The sequence below is a fragment of the Gallinula chloropus genome, assembly GCF_964237585.1.
Source record: "Gallinula chloropus genome assembly, chromosome: 2".
Classification (NCBI taxonomy): domain Eukaryota; kingdom Metazoa; phylum Chordata; class Aves; order Gruiformes; family Rallidae; genus Gallinula; species Gallinula chloropus.
This window is the reverse complement of record NC_140086.1, coordinates 55,433,297-55,458,410: the sequence shown is the minus strand read 5'-3', so window position 1 is coordinate 55,458,410 and position 25,114 is coordinate 55,433,297. Positions and strand designations below refer to the sequence as shown.

The window sequence follows — 25,114 nt, the reverse complement described above, 5'->3', positions numbered from 1 at the left end:
ACCTACTGAGGTGTACTCAATCCCCTCCTCCATGTCATTAATAAAGACATTAAAGAGGACTGGGCCCAGCACAGAGCCCTGAGGAACACCACTGGTCACCGGCTGCCCACTGGATATAACTCCATTCACCACCCCTCTCTGGGCCTGGTCAGTTTTTTTACCCAGCAAAGAATACACTCGTCCATGCCAAGAGCAGCCTGTTTCTCTAGAAGAACGCTCTGGGAAACAGTCTCAAAAGCTTTGCTGAAATCCAGAAAGACAACATCCACAGCTTTATTGTCATCCACTAAGCAGGTCATCTTATCATAGGAGATCAAGTCGGTCAAGCAGGACCTGCCTTTCATGAACCTGTGCTGACTGGGCCCAATCACGTATTTTTCCTGCACGTGCCTCGTAATGACACTGAGGATTATTTGCTCCATAATCTTCTCAGGCACCAAGGTCAGACTGACAGGCCTATAGTTCCTTCCACCATTCTTGTGGATAGGCCTCACATTCACTAGTCCCCAGTCAACTGGGACCTCCCCAGTCAGTCAAGACTGCTCAGATGATGGAAACTGGCCTGGTGAGCACCATCACTCAGTACCTTCAGGTGGATCTCATCTGGCCTCACAGACTTGCATGTATCTAGATGCTGAAGCAGATCCCTCCCCATTTCCCCTTGGATTACAGGGGCTGAGTTATGCACCCCATCCCTGTCTTCTGACTCTGCGGGGCAGAAGACTGGAACAACTGGACTTGCTGTTAAAGACTGAGCCAGCAGTGTGCCCTGGTGGCTAAGAGAGCCAATGGGATCCTGGGGTGCATCCGGAGGAGTGTAGCCAGCAGGTCAAAGGAGGTGATCCTCCCCCTCTACTCTGCCCTGGTCAGGCCCCACCTGGAGTATTGTGTCCAGTTCTGGGCTCCTTGGTTTAAAAAGGACAGGGATCTCCTGGAGAGAGTCCAAAGAAGGGCCACGAAGATGATTAGGGGCCTGGAACATCTCCCCTATAAGGATAGGCTGAGTAAGCTGGGACTCTTCAGCCTTGAGAAGAGAAGACTAAGGGGGGGACCTAATTAAAGTTTATAATTATCTGAAGCAGGGGATGCAGGGGGAATCAACCAGCCCCTTTTCAGTGGTCTGTGGAGACAGGACAAGGGGCAATGGCTGCAAGTTGGAGCACAAGAAGTTCCGCACCAACATGCGGAAGAACTTTTTCACAGTGCGGGTGACAGAGCCCTGGGACAGGCTGCCCAGGGAGGTGGTGGAGTCTCCATCTCTGGAGATATTCAAGACCCGTCTGGACACCTATCTGAGTGATATGTCCTAGGGAGCTGCTTTGGCAGGGGGGTTGGACCCGATGATCTCTTGAGGTCCCTTCCAACCCCTACAATTCTATGATTCTATGAAATGCAGCATTCAGCACCTCAGCCTTTTCCTCATCCTTTGTCGCTATGTTACTGGTCCTGTCTACTAGGGTACATCAGATGTCCTTAGTCTTCTTTATTATGAATGTACTTATAGAAACTTCTTTTGTTGTCCTTAATTAACCACAAGGAAGTGCTTAAAAACCCTCACATATAATCACCTGAATCTTGTCTCCACTAAGATAAAACATACAATATTGTAATATTCCTACTGTTCTACTCTTACTCAAGACAAAAGACCTTTGGTGTATTCCCTTCATTTATGCAGTGCCAATAGGATTTATGGAGCCTTACTGATACGGAGACTGTTAACTTTTAATGAGCACCAAAGCACACATTTATTTGTTTTTCTTAACAACTGCAGGAAGAAAAAGGTTATTGGTGCAATGGAGAGTATTCTAGAATGAGTTTCCTGCAATTCAGAAAAACATTTCTTAATCCTAAAAGAAACAGTGACTTAGTATCTTCAGACAACTACTGTGCTGATTAGACTATACATAGAGTATTACCATAGCAGCACATCTCCGGCTTAAAAAGAAAACAAGCCATAAATCTGCTTTTGCTCAGCCTTTCTTCTAAGTTTCATCTGCTACAATTCCCTTGTATCTATCATTGTGATTACAACTACATTAAAACAGATCAACATGTGGAAGTTATCTTCACAATCTTAATAAAAATATTTATCACTGCATATGCTGTTTTCTTTCCCTCTCTCCCCTCACCCTCCATCACACACACACTACTTAATTCCTTCAAACTGTCCCCTTTCTTGCTTTGCTTCTCTTCCTTTCCTAGTTCAGTATGCCATTCCCTTTACCTGTCTGATACTGACAGTAAGGAGCCCAATTTAATAATCTTAGTATAATTTATTAGCTTTGGCTTGGCTACTTTTCTCTTATTTGCCTTCCCCATAGGGACTAAGCATGTGAACAGAACAAGAATTTCTCCTTCAGAAAAGGCCTAGACTCCCTGCATGCTTCTTTCAAGCCTTGCTGAAGAGAAATAGTTTATTTTTTAAAATAGTGAAGCCGCAGGTATTGTGGAGGGGCTAAAGAATGATGAAAACATTTTCAAAATAAATGTAAAGGTATTTTAAAATAATACCATAAACACAAATGATACACAAATATAAGCAAAGGAAAACAAAATTCATATGATGTTGCCATTTTCTTTACCACACGATCAAAACTAAATGTGAATTAATTAAATTCTTGGTCCCAAAACAATTACATTTTGAAGAGAAAATTGCTTTGGAATTTCACTAAAGCCGAGTATTACACTGGACTATTAAAGCAGAATCATCCCAACTGGCACTTGGTGGTAACTCTATTCCATGTCTTGTGTACCAGGTTGCTGTTCACAATCCCTGTGCGAAATACTTTTCAAACAGAAGTGCTTCAAATATTTAAGAAAAAACCCCAACTTTTCATAAAGGGTAGATTTTTTTTTATTTCTGAAGATATCACCATGGTCCAGAAATGTAAGCAAACTATTCAACCTTACAGTACAGATTCAATCCTACAGTGCAGCTTACAATAAAATTCTGAATATGTGATTTTACTGACATTTAAACTTGATTTCCGGTTGCCTGCAGTTCAGTGCCATTTCAATTCATGTTCTGAACACAGTCAACAAACATTTGCATTCAAAGTGAAAATGTAGAACATCAGCAGGTTCCTCCAGGGAAACCTCGATTTGTCTGCACTGACTTTCCTTCAGGGCTGTTTCTTAACGCAATTACTAGTTTATCAGGCAGTCTTGATGGCATATTTCAAATCACCAGAACCCTAAATTAAAAGTTAAAGTCTTTACATTCAAATTATTCTCCTCTGTCACAACAAGCAGTGGCATCACTTTTCATCTGACAAACAGGCACAGCTGTTCTTTCTCTCTAACACACTGATCTATTTCATGCTTTTCAATAAAACATTGAATTGGCTTCCTACTAAAGAAACTTCTCTGCATGTAACAAAAAATCAGATATTCTGATTTTACGTTCATTTGGACAGCTTTCCAGCACCACCATTATCAGTTATCAATGTCCTATTATTTAAAATGTTGTTAATTTTTTCCCCAGTTTTCATCAAAAGGAACTAAAAAAATTCTGGTTTCTCAAAGTAATAAAGGTAAACATTTTGACAGATCTATAGGCACTGATACAAAAAGTTAGGTTTATTTCCTAAAAACTCCACCCCCAAAACACTAACAAAATAACCCACCAAGCACCAGACTTTCAGCTATAACTAGCTACAGAAAATTATACATATCATTCATGTTTAATACCAACAAGTGACTGTATTACTCCACATAAGCTTATACCTAGCACTAATTAAAGGTATGGCCTCACCTCAAAACCCTCCAGAATTCACACAGTACTCCAACAGCACCACTGTCGTTTAACCCCTTTACATTTTGCTTTCAGCCCAGTTTTCTGAGAAATTGAGGCCCAATGATTTTCAAGCCTGCAGATGGATTTTCTTTAAATCTGTCAGCAGATAAAGGTTTTCAAATACACTAAGCACACACAAATTTCATGGAAAAAAGGTGGGTAGTGGATAACAAGTCACTGTTTTCCCCCAGGGAAAGTTTCAATACAAGCTTCATGTCATATCACATACAAGAAAACTTGAGGTAAGATTGCCTTCATAAACTATTTTCCTTCTTTTCCTCTAGTCACAGGGGAAGTTTCAGTTGCAACCTGCCTATTACCAGTCAGACAAGCATAAGATAAATCTGTAAGAAATTAAGCATCTCTTGCTCTGGTGCTCACAGAACTATTTGTTTCCTTTCTGGTTGTGTTGGGTTCAGCTGGAATATTTTTTATTTCTTAGTAGCTAGTGTGGGGCTGTGTTCCGAATTTGTGCTGAAAACAGTGTTGATAAAACAGGGATTTTTTTTGTTACTGTAGAGCCAACACTCTTGCTGCTTCTTACCCCACCCCATCAGCAAGTAGGCTGGGGGGGGAGGGGGGCGGGAGGGCAGGGGGGTGAGAAGAGCCTTGGAGGGGACACAGCCAGGACAGCTGACCCCAACTGCCCTAAGGGATATCCCATGCCATATGGTGTCATGCTCAACATATAAAGCCAGGGGAAGAAGAAGGGATGGCCACATACATTCCAAGTCAAAAGATTTGTCTTCCCAAGTAATCGTTACATGTGATGGATCCCTGCTTTCCTGGGGATGACTGAACTCCTGCCTGCCCCTGCAAAGTGGGGAATGAACTCCTTGGTTTGCTGTGCTTGCGTACATGCCTTGCTTTACTCACTAACATGTCTTTGTAGCAACCCACGAGTTTTCTCACTCTTACTCTTCCGTTGCTCTCCCCCATCCTGCTGGTGGGGGACTGAGTGAATGGTTGCACGGTGCCCAGCTGTTGGCTGAGACAAAACCATGACAGCCATTTTTGGCACCCAACACGGGGCTCAAAGGGTTCAAGATTACAACACATGCTTACTTTCTTACTTCTACATGTCTTCCCCACAACACACACAGCAAAGACTTACACGATGCCAACAGAAGGTTTTCTTTGGTCACCCTGGATCTTGGAAGGTTAGCTGACTATTATGATAGCAAATTGGTGGGGCACAAGACTGAAATTCTATGAGAACATTAGTAGTACATGGGTTAATCTCCAAGATACTGCACTTATCCTTGAGCTCTAGAATGCATTTGCATTTAAAAAGCAGGGAACCTAGCGTAAGGCAATCTTTTCAACTACTTCTATTCTTCTATATTTCCTGTATCTTATTTCATCTGCAGAGGGGGAAAAGGGAAGAAAAATATCCTTCTCTTCCAATAGGGCTGTACTCCAGACTAGGGAACAGTGAATCAACTGTACAAAATTTCTGCTATAAATATTTGACAGGAGTGTTTCAGAATGTTTTGCTAAAATTAAACTTATGAAAATGACAGCTATGGCTACATCTACATTAGCAAGAAGTACAGACTTCTCAAGAGGGGATCTGTACAGTGGAACAGCTGGTAACAAAAATTCAGGAGTTACACTCGTCACGCTTAGCAGTTTTGCTCTGGACTAGTTCTAGTGCAGTCCAATGCACTGAAGGCACATTAAAGGCTGCAGCACATTCAGCACATTCCTGAACACATCCCTTGGCTTAGAACAGGAGGAATTGAGCTCTGAAGCCACTGCATATGGCAAACTAAACTACAGGGAGGAGGTCAATCTAAAGGTGTATTCCTGATTCAAACTACGGCACTGACATAGTTTCCCCTTAGCAATCTCGTCCTTCTCACCCCCAAGACTTTGTCTCTTCCAATTTGAAGTAATAGAAATAATTGGTTCAATCTAGATGTCAAAGCTATTAAATCTATTACAAGGAAGAAAAAAAGAAATAAAAAATTGGTGGATGAGTATAAAAGAGACCTAAGAAGAACTGAACTGAGGGAAAGGCAGGCAAAAGCCAACATTACATACTCTGTTTGGAGACAGCCAGCTGGCCACTGTGTATGTACATACTGGCTAATTCAGAGGTATGCAGGTGGCTGCCGCCCAGCCATGCCAAATGTTATCTGTATTCTGGTGGGCGTGGCAAAAGCAGCTGAGGTTAAGGCACTAGGAGACAGGGAACAGGTATAGCACAAACGACCAAACTCCACAGAAAATTAGGAGCTTTTATGACTGTAAGAAACAGAGTTTAAGAAAAAGACATTAACAAAAAGTTGTTCATTTAGCTGAAGTTAACACTCTGGTTTCCTTTTTCTTCTTATCAGGAAAAGGCAAGTTATTCTATTTGACAATAAACCCATCCTTCAGCAAACAAACTTGAGAAGTGATTTCTTTAAAAAAAAAGTTAACAAGCTCCAACATTACTACTGTTACATTAAACCTGACAGGAGATGTAGGAGGACTGTCAACTTTTTTCTTCTTAGAGAACTCAGTGCTTCTATATAGACAGTTACTCAACCATAACCTATTGCTATACAACAAAACAAGTCCTAGTCAGACTCCAACACATGTTATCAGATCAGCATCTACCTTGTCACCTACAGCATCCAGTATGAAAACAGGGCCCAAGACATAACGAGAGATTATTTTGGATATTTTGGTTACAGGTTGGGGACATACTAACAGACATGAGACCAGGACTCTGGGACTATGGGGAAAGAAATCTTTCAGGTACAACACAGAGTAGGAGGGTAGTGAAGTTCAGTAGTATAGAGCGTGGCTTTTCTGGCTCAGGAATTTAAAACACACATGTATGAAAAGAACATCTATATTTTTACCTGATATTCCCACACAGAATTATGCCTGTGAGGAGTAAAGCCTCATGTTAGCTAGAAGAGAATGGAACTGTGATGAGGAGGCAGCAGAGAGAAAAACTTAACAGAAGAAAGAAGTGGTTGTGCCTTGGGAGGAAAGCACAGGAGAACTCCATGATCAACACACAAGAATATTTCCCCTGCATGTGGAACACAAACTAAAATTCTTTAGTGTGGCCACTCCTGTGGCCCTGTAAAAAGAAAAAAAGAACAAAAAAAAGCACAAGCATTCCACTTCCCTTTGGTTTTAATGGAGAATGGCACAGTTACTACTGTGGTCAGTTTTCCATTACTTCCTTGGACAGACATACTTGTAGAAACAAAGACTTAAGCACTGCTGATGTCTCATGAGAATGTCAAAATTATAGTAAATGATGAGACACTGCCCAGGGCATGCTCTCAAAAATCTCATTAGAACATTACACAAAACACTGTTCTGGTATTTCAAAATTTCAGACTGACTTAAAAAATACAAGTATTTGTACCAAGGTTTTCATTGCAGAGGACTATAGAAACACAGCTATTCTATAATAAGTTTACTTGACCTTTACAATTAAGACAATAAAAGGGCTATTTAAGGCTTCATTTGAACACAGGTAGTTTCAGGTTTCTTGTGCAGAGTCCTATGAAAACCATGTTACGTGGATTTCCACACACACACTAAAAAAAACCCAACTGCTGGAGTCCAGCTTCCATGTTCCTGCTAGCAGGAGTACTGAACAACTTAGCTCCCAGGGTGCTAAAGTCAAAGTTAAGTAGGTATAAGATCTGCACAGCAAAACTTCTTTTTTCCAGAAGCTGATAATACATTAGACATATGTAGCTATAATGGACTAAACATACACTGCAGTACATCCCTACTGGCAAGCCTGCCTCCTGCTGCAGGCTAGAAGCACATTGTTCTTTACAAGCTGAAAGGAAAATACATTTTGCATAAGAAAAGATTAAATAAGAGGCTATTTGTGTATGCTATACTATTTAAGTCTCAAGTTTTACCATTACCACTTCCTGTATGTGGTGTGCACTGAAATACCATCAAGTAACGATGAACAGAACAATTTACCAGGCGCTTTCTGCCCTACATTCCACAGTGTCCCACTGTACTTGCAATTCAGTTCTCTAGCAGTAACCTGCAATCAGATCACTAAATACTACTAGCTTTAGGTAGCACACCAATTGAGTTATGTTGGAGAGAACAGTGCCTGAATGATACATGCAGTGGCTTTTACAGATGAAAGGTGAAAAGGATATTTTTATTTGGAAAAATATTCACAAGCTCTTTTCACACGATTGCAACAGTTCAGTCCACACAGACTCCAGTGTCAAGAGTATGATGAAAGAACTAGAACTAAGCTCAAACACAGTCTCAAACTAATGGTGCCTAAGGCAACAGTCTGGTGCAGTATTAAGTGCAAATGCAGTACCCAGCATGGACATGAGTCACAAATCTGGCAGACTTTACAGCATTTGATGATAAAATATGACAACACACTTTTGGTCCAGAAGTGAGCCTTTTTTTTTAATGGCTATTTTCCTTTAAGATTTGCACAATACTTGGGATGACTTTGTGGCTAGAACACGCAATGCTGAGATCAGTTCTACTCCTTTCTTGGGTATACCTATTGTGCAACCTCAGAAAAAGCGCCTTATCCCTCCTCTGCAGCAATCCTCCCTACCAGATTATACTGGTAAACCAGATTATACACTAAAAAAGGTAAACCAACAGCCTAACAGAAATATATGTTGTGAGATACCTTGGATACGTGTATTTTGGAAACTCTTCAGATCCTAGCAAATATATGGAATGGCTATTAGACTCACAGTCCTTTCAGAGATTATTTCTACATTTATTTTGAAATATTTAGACACTTCAGATCCAAACCTGTAAGGATTGCACAAATCTTTCTGTAATAAGAAAAATAAAATATTTGAACCTCATTTTAAAAAGGTGTCCTTGAACAGCAAAATAGGAATGGGCAGTGACTACTCATTATCTCCAGAACAACTTTTAATACACTCTGAAGTATCTACTCATCACCTGCCAGGCTACACTACACAGGGCTAGAATGAAGTCCCTAAACAACAGCCAACGCAGGCAGCAAGAAAGATTTTCCAACACTTCAGCTGGAACTTACCACTACTTCCTACCAAAATAAAGAACGTATCTCATAGTCTAGGAATTTCTACTAGGAAGAACAAAAAATTGAGAGGACGTACAACTCTTTCCTATGCAGAAAACAAAACTCTCTGCAGGGGTTTTGCAGCACTTGCCTATATAGAGCCTTGGGCTCCCAGCCAGAGTATCTTCAAATCCATTATTTTAACGGCCTGAGTTTACCTGTGCTTGGTTTCAAGTGTCAATTGAGTTCCACAGATTTCACAATACTCTTCAATTTATTTTCAGTGCTAATAGGAGCACCTAGACTCATCGACCTCTTTCTAACAAATATGCTATTAAAGAACACGACTGAATTTGGATTGAGTTTTAGTAAAGCTTTTTTTCTTCCTCCTCTTTTTATACTAAACACAAGCTTACCCTAGAACACAGGGACTTCACTGCTTAGAGAATTAAAGAATAGTTGAGACTGAGGGACATCTGAAGGTCATCGAAGTCCCTCAGATTTTTTTAGCTATCCTTGTACCTTACATAGACCAGGTTCAGTTTGCTACTTGAGCAGGAATAAATGGTTAGAAAAAATACCCCCAAAAACATAGAAAACACAAACCCTCCTATTCTTGACTAAGAATTCCTGTAGTAACCTATATATTATGCAGCAGAGTTTTACAAGCAGCACACTGGAATAAGAAAAGACTTTGGCCCAAAATTTAATTTCCAAAATCTTATTCACTGATTGAAAATGCCACACACCAGTATGCCTTTGAAACCTGTTGTGTGCATTGACTTGAATACTACTCGTTTATAAATTACTGCTAGATCATGCTTCACCAACAGCTGTATCTCAGCAAGAGATGTCTCCTCTTTCATGTCATAGCTCATCATCAGAAATACACCTGCACTTCTTTCTGTAATGTTTTCTGGCAACTACAGTTACGATAAATGCCAACCAGGCACAGACAAACTCCTGCTGGAGTAGCATTGGACAACTCTTCGCTCACGTACATTTAGCTAAAACTCTAAAAAAATCTACCTGTCAGAATGAAACCAACATGCTGGCACTGATTTGCTTCTGAAAGTAAAAACAAAACACATCAGATTTTAGAGTAGCTTACAACTCTGACATTATTTATACTTCCTTGGACATGATCAAGCAATATATTCCTTTGCTGAACTATCCTTTTAAGCTAGTTTAGCCCTTAATGCTCCTGCTGAAATGTTTAAAGTAGTACTCAAGATAAAAAGTGGGCTTCATATTTTTGCTATCATTCTTACTACTGCAAAGGTAAATTCTCACAGGAATTCAAAACAACTTGCTTCTTTTGTTCTTTACAAATTTTTGACAACCTGGTGAAGTTCTGAGGAGCCACAGACTAGAAACACAAGTAGCAAGCGGCTTCACTCCCTTCCAGAGAAAGACTATTTGTCACTCATACCACAATCCCCTGCTACTTCAGTTTGACTCGATTTCCACCTTCTTAAAGAGAAATGTCTACACCACTTTTTTAAATTAAAAAAAAAACCAAAACCTTCAACTAAAAGGAGGACCTAACCTAGACATCATCATAGAACTTATAATCCTTAAATCAAAACTGGGAATAAGAAGAGTAAAGCTCCCCGCTCCTTTCATATATACTAATTTATTTTCACAAAATGCAGTTTCATCTTCCAGCAATAAGTTCCTTTATTTTAGATGATGAATTAAGTTCACAGAAATAATGAAGTCCAGAGGTTGACTAATCTACCATACCCATAACATGTTATGGACTTAAATTTCAAGATTACTTCACATTAGATAGTACTTCATACTTGCCTAGACCATAGCTACTAGTGGCTTCAGTTTCAATTTCTGCAAGCAACTCCTCTTCCCTACCACTGTAGAAGCAAAAAGGTAGAAGAGTCTCAGCAGCGCCCCACAAGTGAGGAAAACCCTTAGCAAATGCTCATAGAAGGCCTGTTACCTCACCCAGATTCCAAAACAGACTAAAAATTGGTAACTTTCAGGGCTAGTACTCAACTTTCTTCAACACAAGACCCTCTCTTCTCTTCTTGCAACCTCCTCCTAATTTAAAGGATTTATTTCAACATCTTCGATAGGACTCTTCTTGGAGCAGTATCCTGGCCTGCACAATTGTAAGGTTTATCCCCAGAGATCCATCTTGTTCATTATTCAAAGTGCAGTGCCAACCAAACCCCATCAACTTGTGATCCCACTCTATCTGCAGAAGGACAAATGAGCAGTGCTCCTCTAAGATATGGCAGACAGTTTCTGACACAGCAGGATATAAAGGTTAGTGACATTGCAGTATACAACAGCAAGGTGTTCAAACGCAGACAAGAAGAACTTGTCACTTCCTCTTCAACATGGGCCCACTGCCTTGCTTTACTTTCTCTAAAGTTTCCAATCTCTAATAGACTCAGAGATCCTTCCAATGCAAATGTCACTCCAGAAAAAAAATAAATAAATAAAAGGAGCTTGTTAATATCAGACTTCTAAACTCACACAGAATTACTGTTTATGTCTTGCCAAGGCACTGAAAAACCATAAAATCTAACATTTTGTCAAAATATCCTTGCAGGTGCTATGCCAAACAAACTAGTCTTTCTTGGCATATAAGAGCTAAAAGTATTACAACATGACAGAGGAAAAGAAACAAAAGGATTCCAGCTATCTATAAATGGCCAAACAACTGAACATGGAAGAATTTAAAGAGAGTGTGCTAGGCTCTGCTTCTATGTCTCACAACAGTATACTAAAGTCCAAGAATCCAAAAAGGAGTCATTGTCAAAGGATGAGACACCCTCAAAGAATCAATTATAGTCATAGACCCAAAACCTGGGTGAACCCACCTACATTAAGCCCCATCCAAAAGGAGGAGACTGTCATATCTTTTCTCATGTCCAGAAAAAGTTACTCTTCAACTCCTTCATGACTTTAAAAGAAGAAAATGCTATGGAAAATGCTACGAATTTCTTCACATAATGCCATCTAGGGTAAAAAATAAAAAAACTGCCAGGGTGGTAGAACCCTGAAAACAGGTGAGTGGGGAAGATGGTGCTTTGCAAGAGGGATCCCAAAAGCAGACTTCATACAAACAGCTGAAACAGGAAAACAGTGACTGAAAAGGTACCTGAAGGAACGAAAAGATCAAATGTCTTCACTTTCACTTTTGAGCAGAACTAGTTTCACAAGTCTGAAATCCAAAATGCTGTTTGTTTAGTTGAATGGCCAAGTGACTGTCTTTACAGTAGGTAGGTACTGCGTGATTTACAGCACAATCATACAGATATTTATATTCAGAATAAACTTTCAGAACAGATTACAGTGTTACCCATTATTTCAGAGAAGCATCTGAAGGGCTTTGGGCTTGCTTAATAACAAAGATTGTGGATTGGATACCTATGTTACAAATTAATTTGCCAAACCATAGTCCTAAGCAATTAATATTTTTAACATTATTGGAAAGAGGCTAGTTTTTCTATAGAAGCATAAAACAGTAGGACATTTGATGTCATAATGGCATATCAGATTGTTCAAGAATGGCAGAATCTTCATCAATAAGCCAGTACTATCTTGCTGTTAAAAAAAGCAGCAGATCATTTTATCACCACTATTTCTCTCTCTTCTAATTTCCTCTTATTACCCAAGAAAAGTGCTGCATTCAAAGCATTTTAATTAATATTTTATGACAAAACTGATCTAAAAAGAAAAAGCTTAAAATACCAAAGCTGAAAGTTTGTGGAACTGGCATAACATAAACCAGATGACATTTTTATCACAGCAGAAAATCCTCCCTCATTATGGAAGATCAGTGTTGAAGCTTCTTTTGATGCTTACAGGTACACATCCCCTGCCCTCAAACTGGAGTGACAAGATCTAAGAAACATGAAGCATAGGGTTAGCTTCTGTTATTAACAAACAGAAGCAAACAAAAAAGGGATTCCCTCTCCCCAAAGTGGTGATAAACCTGCCTTTGAGAGGTCAGACACTCACTCCCACTTCAGCCAGGCAGCAATGGCTCCCATAGTGAGGAGGGACATGGTTCCCTCTGAACTACAACGCCCATTTCTAAGGTATTCCTCGTGTGGGCCAGTAAAGAACTGCAACCGGTGCCAGAATTCAAGATGAGTATGAAGGTTGTTTGTCAGCACTGTCTTATTCTCAAGTGCATTCCTCTACTTTCAGGTTAACCCCTCATCTTGTCACAGAAATACTAGTGTTATTGCTTTTACATATGTCTGGCTGCTCTTCAAGGCAGCACTGGAAAGAAACAAACAGAATGCCTCAAGTGCAAATACAACTGGTTGAATAAATAATTGTTTTATACTTGAAAGGAATTCTGCAAGATCAACCTTCTCAAACGTTACCAATATTCAAACAATAATTTCTGAATAAACACCCTTGCTGAGCTCTAGCTACTATTCATATTCTTCCTTTGGCAGTAGAAAACAAGATCGTTTCACTTTCAGTTTCTCACTCTAAGTTTACGGAGTTGCAGGCACTGGAAGATCCTGTCTTCAACTAAGCTCCAGAACAAAGAACGTAGAACTGACATTTATCCATTTGTCATTTCTTTCTTAAAAAAGTACCAGAAAATGGATTTTTAATTAGTGCAAAAAAGCCTTACTTATATAAGCAGTTAGTTAATCATTTAAGTACAAAAAAAATTAACAAAACCACTTCGTTAAGGATCTGTGTAACAGAACTTCTTAGAAGACACCACAGCTTTACAAGACTACCACACACAGGCAGTACAAGAAGAATGCATGCTTTGACTATTACAAATTAAATTAGTCCATAAAGACACAATACCTAGGACAAGTGAAAAACATTTCTATTCCACATTTTCTTCTTTGAAAGAAGAAAAAATCCCCCACCACACCACCAGTGTTGGGTTTACCCAGCCTTCAGCAATGGGTTCAGCATGGAATCCCAACTGACTAATTAAAACTAGAGCTCGCTGAGATTTTACTCACTACTGGGGTGAATTCCAGGTTCAGCTGGCCATGTATATAAGCATTCTGCTCTAGCTCACCCTGCTCTGAGCAGGAGGGTGAACTAGATACATCCAGAAGTTCCTTCTAAGCTCAACTAATCTACAATTCTGTGCCATGAATTAGAAGCGCAGATGTTCTTTACCTCAGTGGCAGCACGTCCACCCGCTGACACATTCGGCATACGAAAAATGTGAGTCTTCTGTATTCTCCAGCAATTTACGGTGTGCAGTCAGGACAGCAACTATTCCAACAAAGACTTACACAGGTGGCTAAAAGAACCTGTGTGGCTTGTAAGTACTGATGCCATACTCAAGTTACATCCTATCAAGAGCGCCGCATAAAATACAAACATCACACTCCTACTGAGGGACATACCTCGCCATCGAAATAAACATTTAGATGGAAAAACAAGCTCACCTCTTTACTCTTAGGATCACACATACATAAACTTCTAAGGTGCCAGAGTATCCTTTCTCCTGGGTAGTCTCTCAGAAGAAAGGAGAGCATTTTCTTCCCAGCACTGTCCACTAACCACAGGATATGTTTCCTCTTTATAGGAAGAAGAGTCACACTTGCCCAAAAACTCTGGCTCTCAGTCATCAAAGACACTTATTACAAAATCCAATAGTCCTCCCTTTTAATCTGCAAGTCTAACACACTTGTATGTTCACAGGTGCTTCCTCTTGAGTCTTTTTTAGGATGGGCTATGGGTTCAAAGGAAGCACCTGCGCAGACATTTAGCATAATATGATACTCCCATTAAGCTAAATGGAGAAGTGGAGTCATAAGCTTCAGTTTTGATCTACTGGTGATTCCTTGAAGATGTAACTAAGAAAGACTATTCCATTAGCACAGTGCCTACCAGAGGAAACCTTTCCTCCCTAAAAACCTTCTGAAGATCAAGACATTTCAAATGTACTCTATAAATTATTACTGAAAATTCATTATTTTCTATTTAAATCTTCGTAAGCTAATGCTAATTTGTTGACCTCAAAAGCAAGAAAACCCACAACCTAGCTACAAGCACTGCCAGAAGGAATATAACCTAAAAACACGCAAAGGCCCTTCACAGGCTAAAAACGGATGAACTGCCAACACCTACTCACAGTCCTTCAACTTCAGCAGGATTCACCACAAGTAAAACAGTGTGCTCAAGTGCTGCTGTTCACAAGCACAACATAAAACTGTAGATGCAGGGGGGGGGAAAAGCAAGCTTCTGACTTCTAGTCTGTCTTACAGGTCTCCACCTGGATAACTGACATTTTCATCCTGGCTAAAATGTGGAGACACAAAATATTCAATGATTTTTGTGCCACCTTTTGGGCAGCACCAAATTATCACAAAAGTAACAGAACAAAGTCTTATGCTGGTTCCTTTACAGAAATAATTTTGCTTTGGGGAAAAACAGGTAGTGAGGTAACAGATGGAGTGCAACTGGAAATAACCAGAATACTGTTTGCATACAAGTATAACTATTTAAAGCTGTAAAACTACAGTGAGTAGTGCAATTAACCTTCATTAATGTTTTACCATGTCATCTAGAGAATCAAAGGGACTGGAAAGCAAAGGCCCAGTTATTTTCAAGAGAGAAGACAGTATTTTTAAAATTTATTTAATAAAGGTAACAGAATTGTCAAGAGATCTGTCCTTTCTTGAAGTCAGAAGATGAATCACAGAATGGTTTGCGTTAGAAAGATCAAAGATCATGTACTTCCGACCCCCTGCCAAGGGCCAGGACCCCCTCAACAAAACCAGATTTCCCAAAGCCCCATCCAACCTGGCCTTGAACACTCCCAGGGAGGGGGCAGCCACAGCTTCTCTGGGGGCCTGTGCCAGCGCCTTATTACCCTCACAGAAAATAGTTTTTTTCCTAGTATTTGATCTAAATCTCTCCTCCTTCAGCTTAAAGCCACTGCCCCTTGTCCTATCACTACACACACTTGTAAACAGCCCCTCTCCAGCTTTCCTGTAGGCCCCTTCAAGCACCAACAGGCTGCTGTAGGGTCTCCCCGGAGCCTTCTCTTCTCCAGGCTGAGCAAGCCCAACTCTCTCACCCTATCTTCATAGGAGAGATGCTCCAGCCCTCTGATCACCTCTGTGGCCCTCCTCTGGACTCACTCCAACAGCTCCATGTCTGTCTTGTACTGGGGACCCCAGAGCTGGATGCACTACTCCAGATGGAGCCTCACCAGAGCTGAGTAGGAGGACAGAATCACCTCCCTTGACCTGCTGGTCACACTCTTTTGGATGGGGCCCAGGATATAGTTGGCAATTAGCACTGCTCAGTCTGGACTGAGAGTATCACTTCATGATCTTTCTGTTTTTTCCATATCTATAAAATAGTAGTAAGGACTCAGGTTAGTAGGCTGATGAACAGTGTAGAGCAGCACAGAAAGCTGATTACTACTCTGTCAGCATTCTTTATGGCACCCAATCTTGAAGCGAGCATAAACAAGAGGAAAGTATTTCCACAAACCGACCTAAGGAAGCTATCTATCTGTCTATCTATCTGAGCTTGAAAGGTTAGAAGAGCCAGACACCTATTAAATAGGACTAACACAAAAGGCTTTGAAAGAGAAGGGAAACTATAGGAAATGTCTTCATGTAAGTAAGCTCATTTCTGCTCCCATGAAGTAACAGAACATTCTAAGATTTCTACCACAACAATACTCCTGGAAATGCAAAGTTATTTGGTTTCTGTTGCACTTAATGTATTTTGAAGCTCGGAAAGGGGGAAAAAAGTGCTTTCTTCCTCTGATGTTTCCCAGCATCACGAATACAAGACAAAGAACACAAAGAAATTGGGTCCAATACTCTTCATCTCCCATCAGGCTTCTGGCAAGTAGGAAGCACATGACAGAGGCAGGGAAGATAATCTCTGAAGTCCTCCTTGTCAACTTGCATTTTCACTTTTTGCCTCTAATACAGATCATAACTGTGTCTCTAATGTTGCTAACAGTATTTCTTAGCATAAACCACTGTGAAACCAATCCTCCTGTGACATTATCACTACCCTAGAGCACCCTAAGTAGCAGCCATGAAACTGAGGAGTTTGTTCATTTGTTGCTTGCTGAAGATAAAAGCAAATATAAGAATGCTTTGTCAGATCCAGGAAGATAACTCAAAATAAGCCAAGGCAAAGTCGTACTCTCAAGGGCTTCAAGTCTCTTTTTAAAGGAATATTTAAGTTTTACTCAAGGTAGCAATAAAGGACTGCCACTGCATAGGCAAAATACAAAGCATGGCTCCATAAGCTTATGGAAGAACTCTCTAAGACTTCTCTAGGTTTTGGAAGAATAATAATGAACTGGTAAGAAAAAAACTGAAGACGTTAGCAGGGCTCTGACTTCTGTTATTCTGTTAATAAACTATTCAGCGTCATAACACAAAATGCAAGATAAGAGTTCGTGCTAATATTTATTTCATACCATCTGTCGGTAGAGTCTAATGATGTAGTTAAAAATATGGCCTGATCTGGAGACTAAATGACCAATCAACATTTATACTGCTCCATCTGCAATATAACCTGGAAGAGAGAAGAAACACCAGACATTCATGTCCAGCCCACCTGTTCATAAGATCAAATCTGTCAAAAGTTAGCTGGTCTGAGCGGGCATATTAACAGTGTGGTAGCAGGTTAATCATTACATATTTTGTGATCAATAGGTTTTTCCAGTTTTAAAGAGGACCAACTGCATTAGTCTTCCACACAACTTCATTGGCTTGAGATCATCTAAACACAGTACAGCAGTTCAGTGAATAGAATTGCTTTACATATATCTGTATACCAAACACTGAGGAAGCTGTTCTAGCTCAGCCATTTCTTGGTGCCAGTATTTCCATTAAAAGGACATCCAGGACTTTTCCATCTAGGTAAGTTAAAGCTGCAATATTTTATGGGGTTTGCAGCAATTTTAAATAGACACCTGATGGTGCAAAGAGGCTGCTGCTAGAGACTATAATTGATGACCTCTAACTTAATAAAACACGGGTATTAAGTTTTCAGTTTGTGCTTTTAATCCTAAATTAAGTGCTAACATAGTGAAGTATTCCCTGCAACTAATGCCAAACAATCATTGAAGCTTTATACAAGAACTCATTCAGCCTGCTTATTAAAAGACCTTTTCCTCAAAGAAGTTACCTATTGTGCAAGCCTTCTGGAAGAAACTGTAAATGAACTTAAGTTTATTGCACAGAACTTGCTTTCTTACACAACATCTGTCCTAAGGTTTGCTCTCTATAGCATTCAGAGTTCACAAATAATTTTGAATAATCCTCTTGGTGTGAGAAAAACACAGGAAGAGATGGCCAGGGGAAGGCAGAAGTCCTTATATGTTAAAGGCTAAGCTGTCATCTTTGCAAAACCACCAAAAGCTCTCTGACCAAGTGTCTGCACTCATTGATGACTACAGAAGAGGGACTCATGTACTGTACACCAAAAAAATGACATCATCACAAGAATGCCACTATAGTCCTCTGGGCGCCAAGAAAAATACTGGCACTCCTTGACATTTTAGCTGACAAGACGCATACAGGACAGTAGAAATACTAAAGGGGGGGCAGGGGGGAGACACTGACAGTCCATGGGTTTACCATGACCTTCCCAATGACATATTCCACAATACCTCAAACCTTTCAATTTTATTTGAAAAGACAGTTTCTCAAGCTTGCACAAAACCCTACTGAATTCACACAGGGTGAGATTAAGGTCCCCAGATGATCAGGACACAAGGTTAGCTGAGAGTCTGAGTTTCCATCTAAAACTGAAGTAATGCTGGTGACACTCAATATCCACACAAGCCTCCAATAATAAGAACGGGTAAAATGCTCTGACATCTCACATCGTTGTGAAGATCCATTACTCTGGGGACTATTACCCACTGAACTATAGCAGAGAATTACAGTGGAAGAAGGAATGAAAGCACAGGATGCTTAACTCATTGCAGCTGCACAGCATCACCTGTCCCTACCTAGAGTTACTAAGAGATGAGGACAACCAAGCAGCCATCAACTTGCATCCTGAGAAACACCCAAACCCTTGCTGCTCCACAACTGGAGAGCAGAAGCACCCCCCCATGACATGTCAATAACAGTGAATTATTTTAATAAGAGTTAATGATTTGTTATAGACACGATGACCTCACCCTTTCCTAGAGTTCCAAGCTTAAACATTTTTTTCCTGGAACCCACGTATATTCGGACTGTTCCGCATCTGTCTGATAGCTTTTTGTCCCTACAAGCATCACTACTTACTCACTTGTCTTCATTAAAGAGCTGCTTTATCCCGTAAACTACCGCGCAATTCAGAAGCACAACGTTCAGATTTCACACCCCCCCCCCCATCACACCAGCCCGCAGAAGAAAGGCGGAGAACACGGCACCAGCACCCAAGGCAGTTCCCACAAGCCCTCTAGCTGACAACGCCGATTTTAAACCCCTCGCTTCACTCGGGAGTTTAAATAAATAAATAAATGTTTTAATTTCATATCGGCTCCTCAAGCCCTTCACCCCCCACCGCCCCAAGCCCCACCCTGAAGCGCAGCAAGGGTGCCAGGCTGGAAGTAGCGGGAAGATGCCTGCAGCTGAGCCCGGCAGCCTCGTTCCTCGCCCTTCCTTTGTTGCCTGGTGTCACCTGTGCCGCCCGAGTTGCCGCGCTCCACCTTCGCGGCAAACCTGCCGGCTCAGCGCGCCCTCCGGCCCAACAACCGGCCGCCCTCCGGCATTTATTTAACGGAGGACGCCAGAAACGCCTCACCGGCTCGCCCCGGCTCTGGGTTTGGCCAGGGCAGGTTATCCCGCTGGGGCGGGGCGCGGCGGCACGGCCGGAATCGGCGGAGCAACTCCGAAGCTGCAGGGAGCTGCCGAAATTCCCGATACGGAGGCGGGGCGTGTGTATGTATGTAGATGTGTGTCCGTGTGTGTGTGTGTGTGTGTACACCGCCATGCCGCGCACAGCACCCGTGCCCTGGCCGCCCGGACAGCCTCTGCCGCCGCCTCCCCCCCGCCCGCAGCCCCGGCCCTGCCTCCCGCGGGAACCTCCGCCCCGGCCCCCTGCACCCGCCGCCGTTCACCGTCCGCAAGCGGGCTCCCCGCCTGACGACGGGGCAGGGGCTGGGCTCGGCGGGCGAGAGGCGCGGCCGCCAGACGGTGACAGCGGCGGCCATGGCTCCCGCCGCGGCGCTGACAGGCTGACAGCGGAGAGCCGCTGCCCGCCGCCGCCGTGCCCCGCGCCCAGGGCAGAGAGGGGACGGGCCCGCCGCCCCGCAGGGCTGGGCGGGGAAGACGCGGTGCCCGCCGCCCAGGAGGGCAGGGCGGCGGTTACACCCCCCAGGCAGGCACTGGGTGAGCTCCCCGGACGCCCCGCCGCCCGCCGTTCAGAGACAGGGGGGCGGCACCCCGCGGGAGCGGGCAGCGCGGCCGCGAACGGGACCAGGGGTCCCCGCCGCGCACCGGGAAGGTGTGCATAGGTGCGCTCCGGTCCTTACCTTCTCCCGGGAGCCGGCGGTGGGACGCGTCCTCCTCCCGCCGCTTCTCCCCTCCTCTCTCCGTGGCGACGCGGCCGCGGGGAGCCAACAGACGAGCGGGTGCCGCCCGCCGCCACCGGCGGTGCCCAGGGGCTCAGGCTGAGCCCTGGCCGCTGTGGCTGCCGGGTTTGAAAACACCCTTCCCCCCGCCCTCACCCTGCGCTGCCGCTACCCTCCCCCTTCCGCCACCCCCCCCTTCCCCAACGTCGCTGCCGGAGTAGCGCTCCGCGGAGCTGCCATTGGCCGCGCCCCGCCCACGTGGCCCTCACACGGGGCACGGGACGCGGGCGGGCGGGCGCCGCCGCGAGCGTTACACCGCCCGGGCGGCGGTGGAAGAGGGAAAGGCGAGTGGGTAGCGCTACCGCTGCTGCTCCCCGTCCCGAGGGCGACGGGCGCCCGCCCCGCTGCCGGGCTCCCCGCTACGCGGCCAGAACGCCCCGTCCCCTCCCCGCTCACGCAGAGCGACGGAGAATAACGGGCTCGCAGAGCTGCCGGGGGGGGGGGGGGGGGGGGGGGCGTGAGGCGAGGGGGTGGTGACGGGAAGGCAAGAGCAGCGCGCACGCGCCGCGCTCCGCTTGGCCGCGGCCGCTGGAACTTTCTGGAAATGGCGGCGGCCCGGCTGCTGGCGCACCTGCTGACGGGGTAGGGACGGGGCGAGAATGAACGATAGCTTCCCGGTCCCCGCGCGGACTGGAGCGCACCTAGAGCCGCCGGCGCGACCACCCTGGCCTCCGTTCCGCCGGCGCGGCCGCTCCCTCCCCGGGGAGGGGTTTTCCTTCGGCGATGGCGCAGTGAGTTTTAACAGCCGGCGCAGTGCGCGTGCGCGGTGGGCGCAACCCGGCAGCGGCTGCGCTTCCAAATGAGGCGGGAGCGGCACAGCTGCTGCTGAGAGGGGATTGCTGCTCCCGCCGGGCAGGGGCCGGGAGGAACGCTGCCTACCCGCAGGCCGCAGTTAAAGGTCCCGCGGCTTTTTGGGAGAAGCCTCTGGACGCAGGTGCGTGTGGCGCGGGCCTGGAGAGCCTGGGGGGGGGGGGGGGGGGGGGGGCGCCTGTTCGCATTTGGGGCACCCGCGTATAGAGGCTGCGGGAGGAGGAGCCCGCCGGGCAGGCTGCTCCGTCCTTCCTCCCGCGCCTCGCTTAGGTAGAGTCCCGTCTTCTGTCCGTCCCGTCCCGTCCAACCCTCCATCCGCGACCGGCCGCCGCTCCCTCACAGCGCTTAAATGTCCCGGCGGGTGCTGGCGCAGAGCTTCCGGACCGCCTGTGGGACCGGCGGCCCGCACCCCGTAGGTGGTCACAGCCTGCTGGCTGGCGCTGGGCCCGCTTCCAGAAAAACCCCAGGGTTTTTTAAGGTGTCTTGCTTGTGCCAGTAAGCCAGACGTGTCACGCCGCTGCATCAAAAGGGGCTGCAGTAGTAGACGGACGCTAGTCCTCGTTGCAACTGTAAGAGCCGGTCGTTCATTTGCACTTGTGAAAGGTTTTGCATCTACTCATTAAAATAGTATTTTGTGATGAGACTTAAAGAATCTGTGTGCTTTTGTACTCGTGGGTTCTTAATGCTCTGCAGACTGCTTCTGGGACATGCTAAGGAGACGTGGGCTGACAGGTGTAGTAGTTTGAGAAGCCAACGGAACAAAGCCCTTTGCTTTTTATGTAGACTTAGTTGATGTGCACAGCCTGCTACTGGGTTACTTTCATCTGTTGCTATGTAGAAAGTGTAAATATTAAGGAGTTCTTGAGTCAGAAATGTGAAATTTTCAGTATTAAAAGATCGTTTTGATTAAGGCTACCAAAGTGCATGGACTTTCCTATCATGTTCTAGCATGGGTAGAGAATGGCAGCATGGATCTCAAACGTCCCCATGCTGCTTCTGCATAATGTCTCACTGTTCAGGCAGTTTTACTTCCAAAACCATCCTGCACAAATGCCAGTACAGGTTATTTGTATTGTAAAGTATCTGCCTCCATTTGATTTTGTTACCATACCTTGTGTATTGTCAGCTCACCAGGAGCAGGTTTGGCGGCATTGTGACCACATAACAAAGGGAGTTGCATTCACTTTGTATTCTTCTATGTCAGGTTGATGACATGAGCCCATCACCTTGTCTTGAGGTGGCAAGCAGATTGAAGAGTAGTAGCCTGGCTACTGACTGCTAGCATTAAGTGGAGTAAGAACTATTTCCCAAGGCAGAGTACTTTTTCTTTTTGCAGTAGTACATAGGAACTATACTCATGATCCACCTTCTAAAAAATGACAGTCTGCAGGTATAGTGCAGCAGCCTAATACCACATTCTGATGAACCTTGTGCACTGGCAGCATGCAGTGCCAGGATTTCAGTGTGTGTTGGGAGATGTTCACAACCAGCAGCTGAGATAATGGGGAAGGAGTCTTATGAGCAGCACCTCCTGCAGCAGATATTAAGGTTTCTTAGTAATAGTATCTGACAGTAACTAAAATATACAGTTCCTTAAACCTTTTTATGAGAACTACAAAAAGCATCAGCCAATTAATTGCTAATTGGTACCCCAATGTGCGCTTCTCCCCTTTGTCTTCAGAAGAACATCCCTTTTACGTAGCACAGCTGCAATATGCCTTTGTAGCTGCACTGTGCTGGCATTCAGCATACTTCCTGTGATCTGCCTTCCCCAGTGAAACATTGTGTGTCATCAGCTTAATCAAGACCAACATGCATGGCATCTGGCTGATCTGTGTCATTGCTGAATTCAGTCTGGTAACTGAATGACTGGAAGTCTCCAGAGGCTGCAGGACAAAAATCTGAAAATAAGGACTTAATCATGAGACTTTGCAGAGTGTCACACTGGTGAAAGAACATGCATGTGCCTTGAGTAGGTAACTAATATGTCAGCCAGGGAGGCCAGGAAACATACTGCACAGATAAAACAACTTCATGGCTCCTTCCTGTTTGATGACACAACCTGGCTCCTGATAACAATTCCCTAGCAGTGTGTGGAGTTCATGTAAACCCTTTCCATTATTCAACCTCAAACACATCATTGGGTATTAATAGTTTCCTGTTACTCCAAACTTGCATCTTTACCAAAGGAAAGAACCACCACACACTCAATCCAATGGATTCTTTGCATGTCTTGTGTTCCCATGTTTTAAATCTTACTTTCTTGCCCAAGGAAACTACATCTCTAGTTAAGATATTTGAAATGTTGGTATTTCAACAAAACCTGAAATAACACAAGATGTGAATTTATTTTTTTGTGATCACTTATCTCAGTATAGTAATTGCTGAACACTTTCTTGATGTAGAGGCCAGGGCTGTAGAGCCTCTCATAACTGAAGTGGGTTAGGTGAGAAAAGAGTAAGTTACTTGCTCATTCCCCTTCAAGCTGCCCTACTATATTCAATTGACATTAAATGTTAGCATATCAGATTTGTCCAGTGCTGCAAGGCTACTGTCGGTTATCCTGTTGTAGTCAGGCAGACATCACAACAGACACATTTGTCTGATCTCCAGCAAAGCAGAAACTGTTGAAATCTCTGTTCTGCTCGTGAGACCCATATCAAGATTCTTACATACAGAAGAGTGAGGTGGGAGAAGGCAAGAAATTCCCCTGTCCAGCTTTACTTAGGGGAGGAGTCTGGAGCTTTGGTTTATGTACCTGAAAGCTTCAAACTTGACAGATTTAAAACTACATTCCCCTTCAACTTAATTATGCAATACCTCGAGTTTCAGAGTTACATACAAAATCATGACTAATTGCAGCATGGTAGTTCCCTAATGCACACGGAGTCCTCATACTCAACACAGGCTTAAACAACATAGTAGCCTGCTTTCACACTAGGTTAGGATAGCATAACCCTACCTGAGCTAGAATATAGCCTTGTCGTTAGTGTCACACAAACAACTTGCTTAGACTGGTGTATTAAAACAATAAAGCCTGCATTAAAATGTTTAAGCTGTTAACGTACCAGATGCCTGGCCTGCTGCAGGCGCAGGGCTATTGCTAACACAGGAGTGACCTTTCAGAAGAGCATTCAGCACCTTTGAATTACAGATAGTATTTCAATCCCTGTACTTTCTCATATGCACAGTGCTCTGTATCACTTGTATGTAAGATTTTCTTGTCACATGCTTATTCCATGACTGCTTTGCTCATGACTTGTATTTATAGTAAGATTTACTTCCCATTTGTATGCAATTTAGTAATGTAGAAGCAATACCAAGTTTTACATAGAAATTACATACATGTATGTTTCGTTCTTAGAACTACCAACATTATTGTTAAACAAACAGCATTACACCAAGAAGCTTCACAGAGCTTACTGAAATAACAGTGGAGCACAGACTATAGGGGAAGTAACCATGATGCAAGGAAATCCGGAGATCCAAAGTTTGACTCGGAGGAAGAATAGTTTAGGGAAGTACAACAGAATATCAAAACCTAAATACAGGAAAAAAAAAAACCAATCCCAACACAGTAAGATCCATCTATAATGTTAATTGTAATAAGGATGTAAGTTTAAAGGCATACTTTAGAAGAGACAGACACAATATGGTCTCAAGTGACTGATATTCACATTTCCTGGTTTACACTGAAATGTCTAGATGATCTCCAGATGTCCCCTCCAACCCTGATCAGTCTGTGATTGTGATCGCTTTTCCTGGTTTGGTATTTTTAATTTGCAATTAAAGTAAGATGCAATGAAGCTTTTTCAGATAATCTGCCTTTCAGGTTGTTTCCTTGTGCATTTGCCAGACTTGTAATTTATCCAGTTTTGTTGCTTCAAAGAACCTTAGAAAAAGTTGAAAGAATTTTTCA

General features: G+C 43.5%; 1 protein-coding gene across 1 annotated transcript in view; it reads right to left on the bottom strand.

Moving 5' to 3' along the window:
• The window catches only part of ANKRD12 (ankyrin repeat domain 12), a 66,389-nt gene extending 46,029 nt beyond the window's left edge, over window positions 1–20,360 (bottom strand). Inside the window, exon 1 of the mRNA XM_084280368.1 lies at window positions 20,287–20,360. The gene's annotated coding sequence lies outside the window, so the exon portion shown is untranslated. The remainder of the gene's footprint in view (window positions 1–20,286) is intronic.
• Between the last annotated feature and the right edge of the window lie 4,754 nt (window positions 20,361–25,114).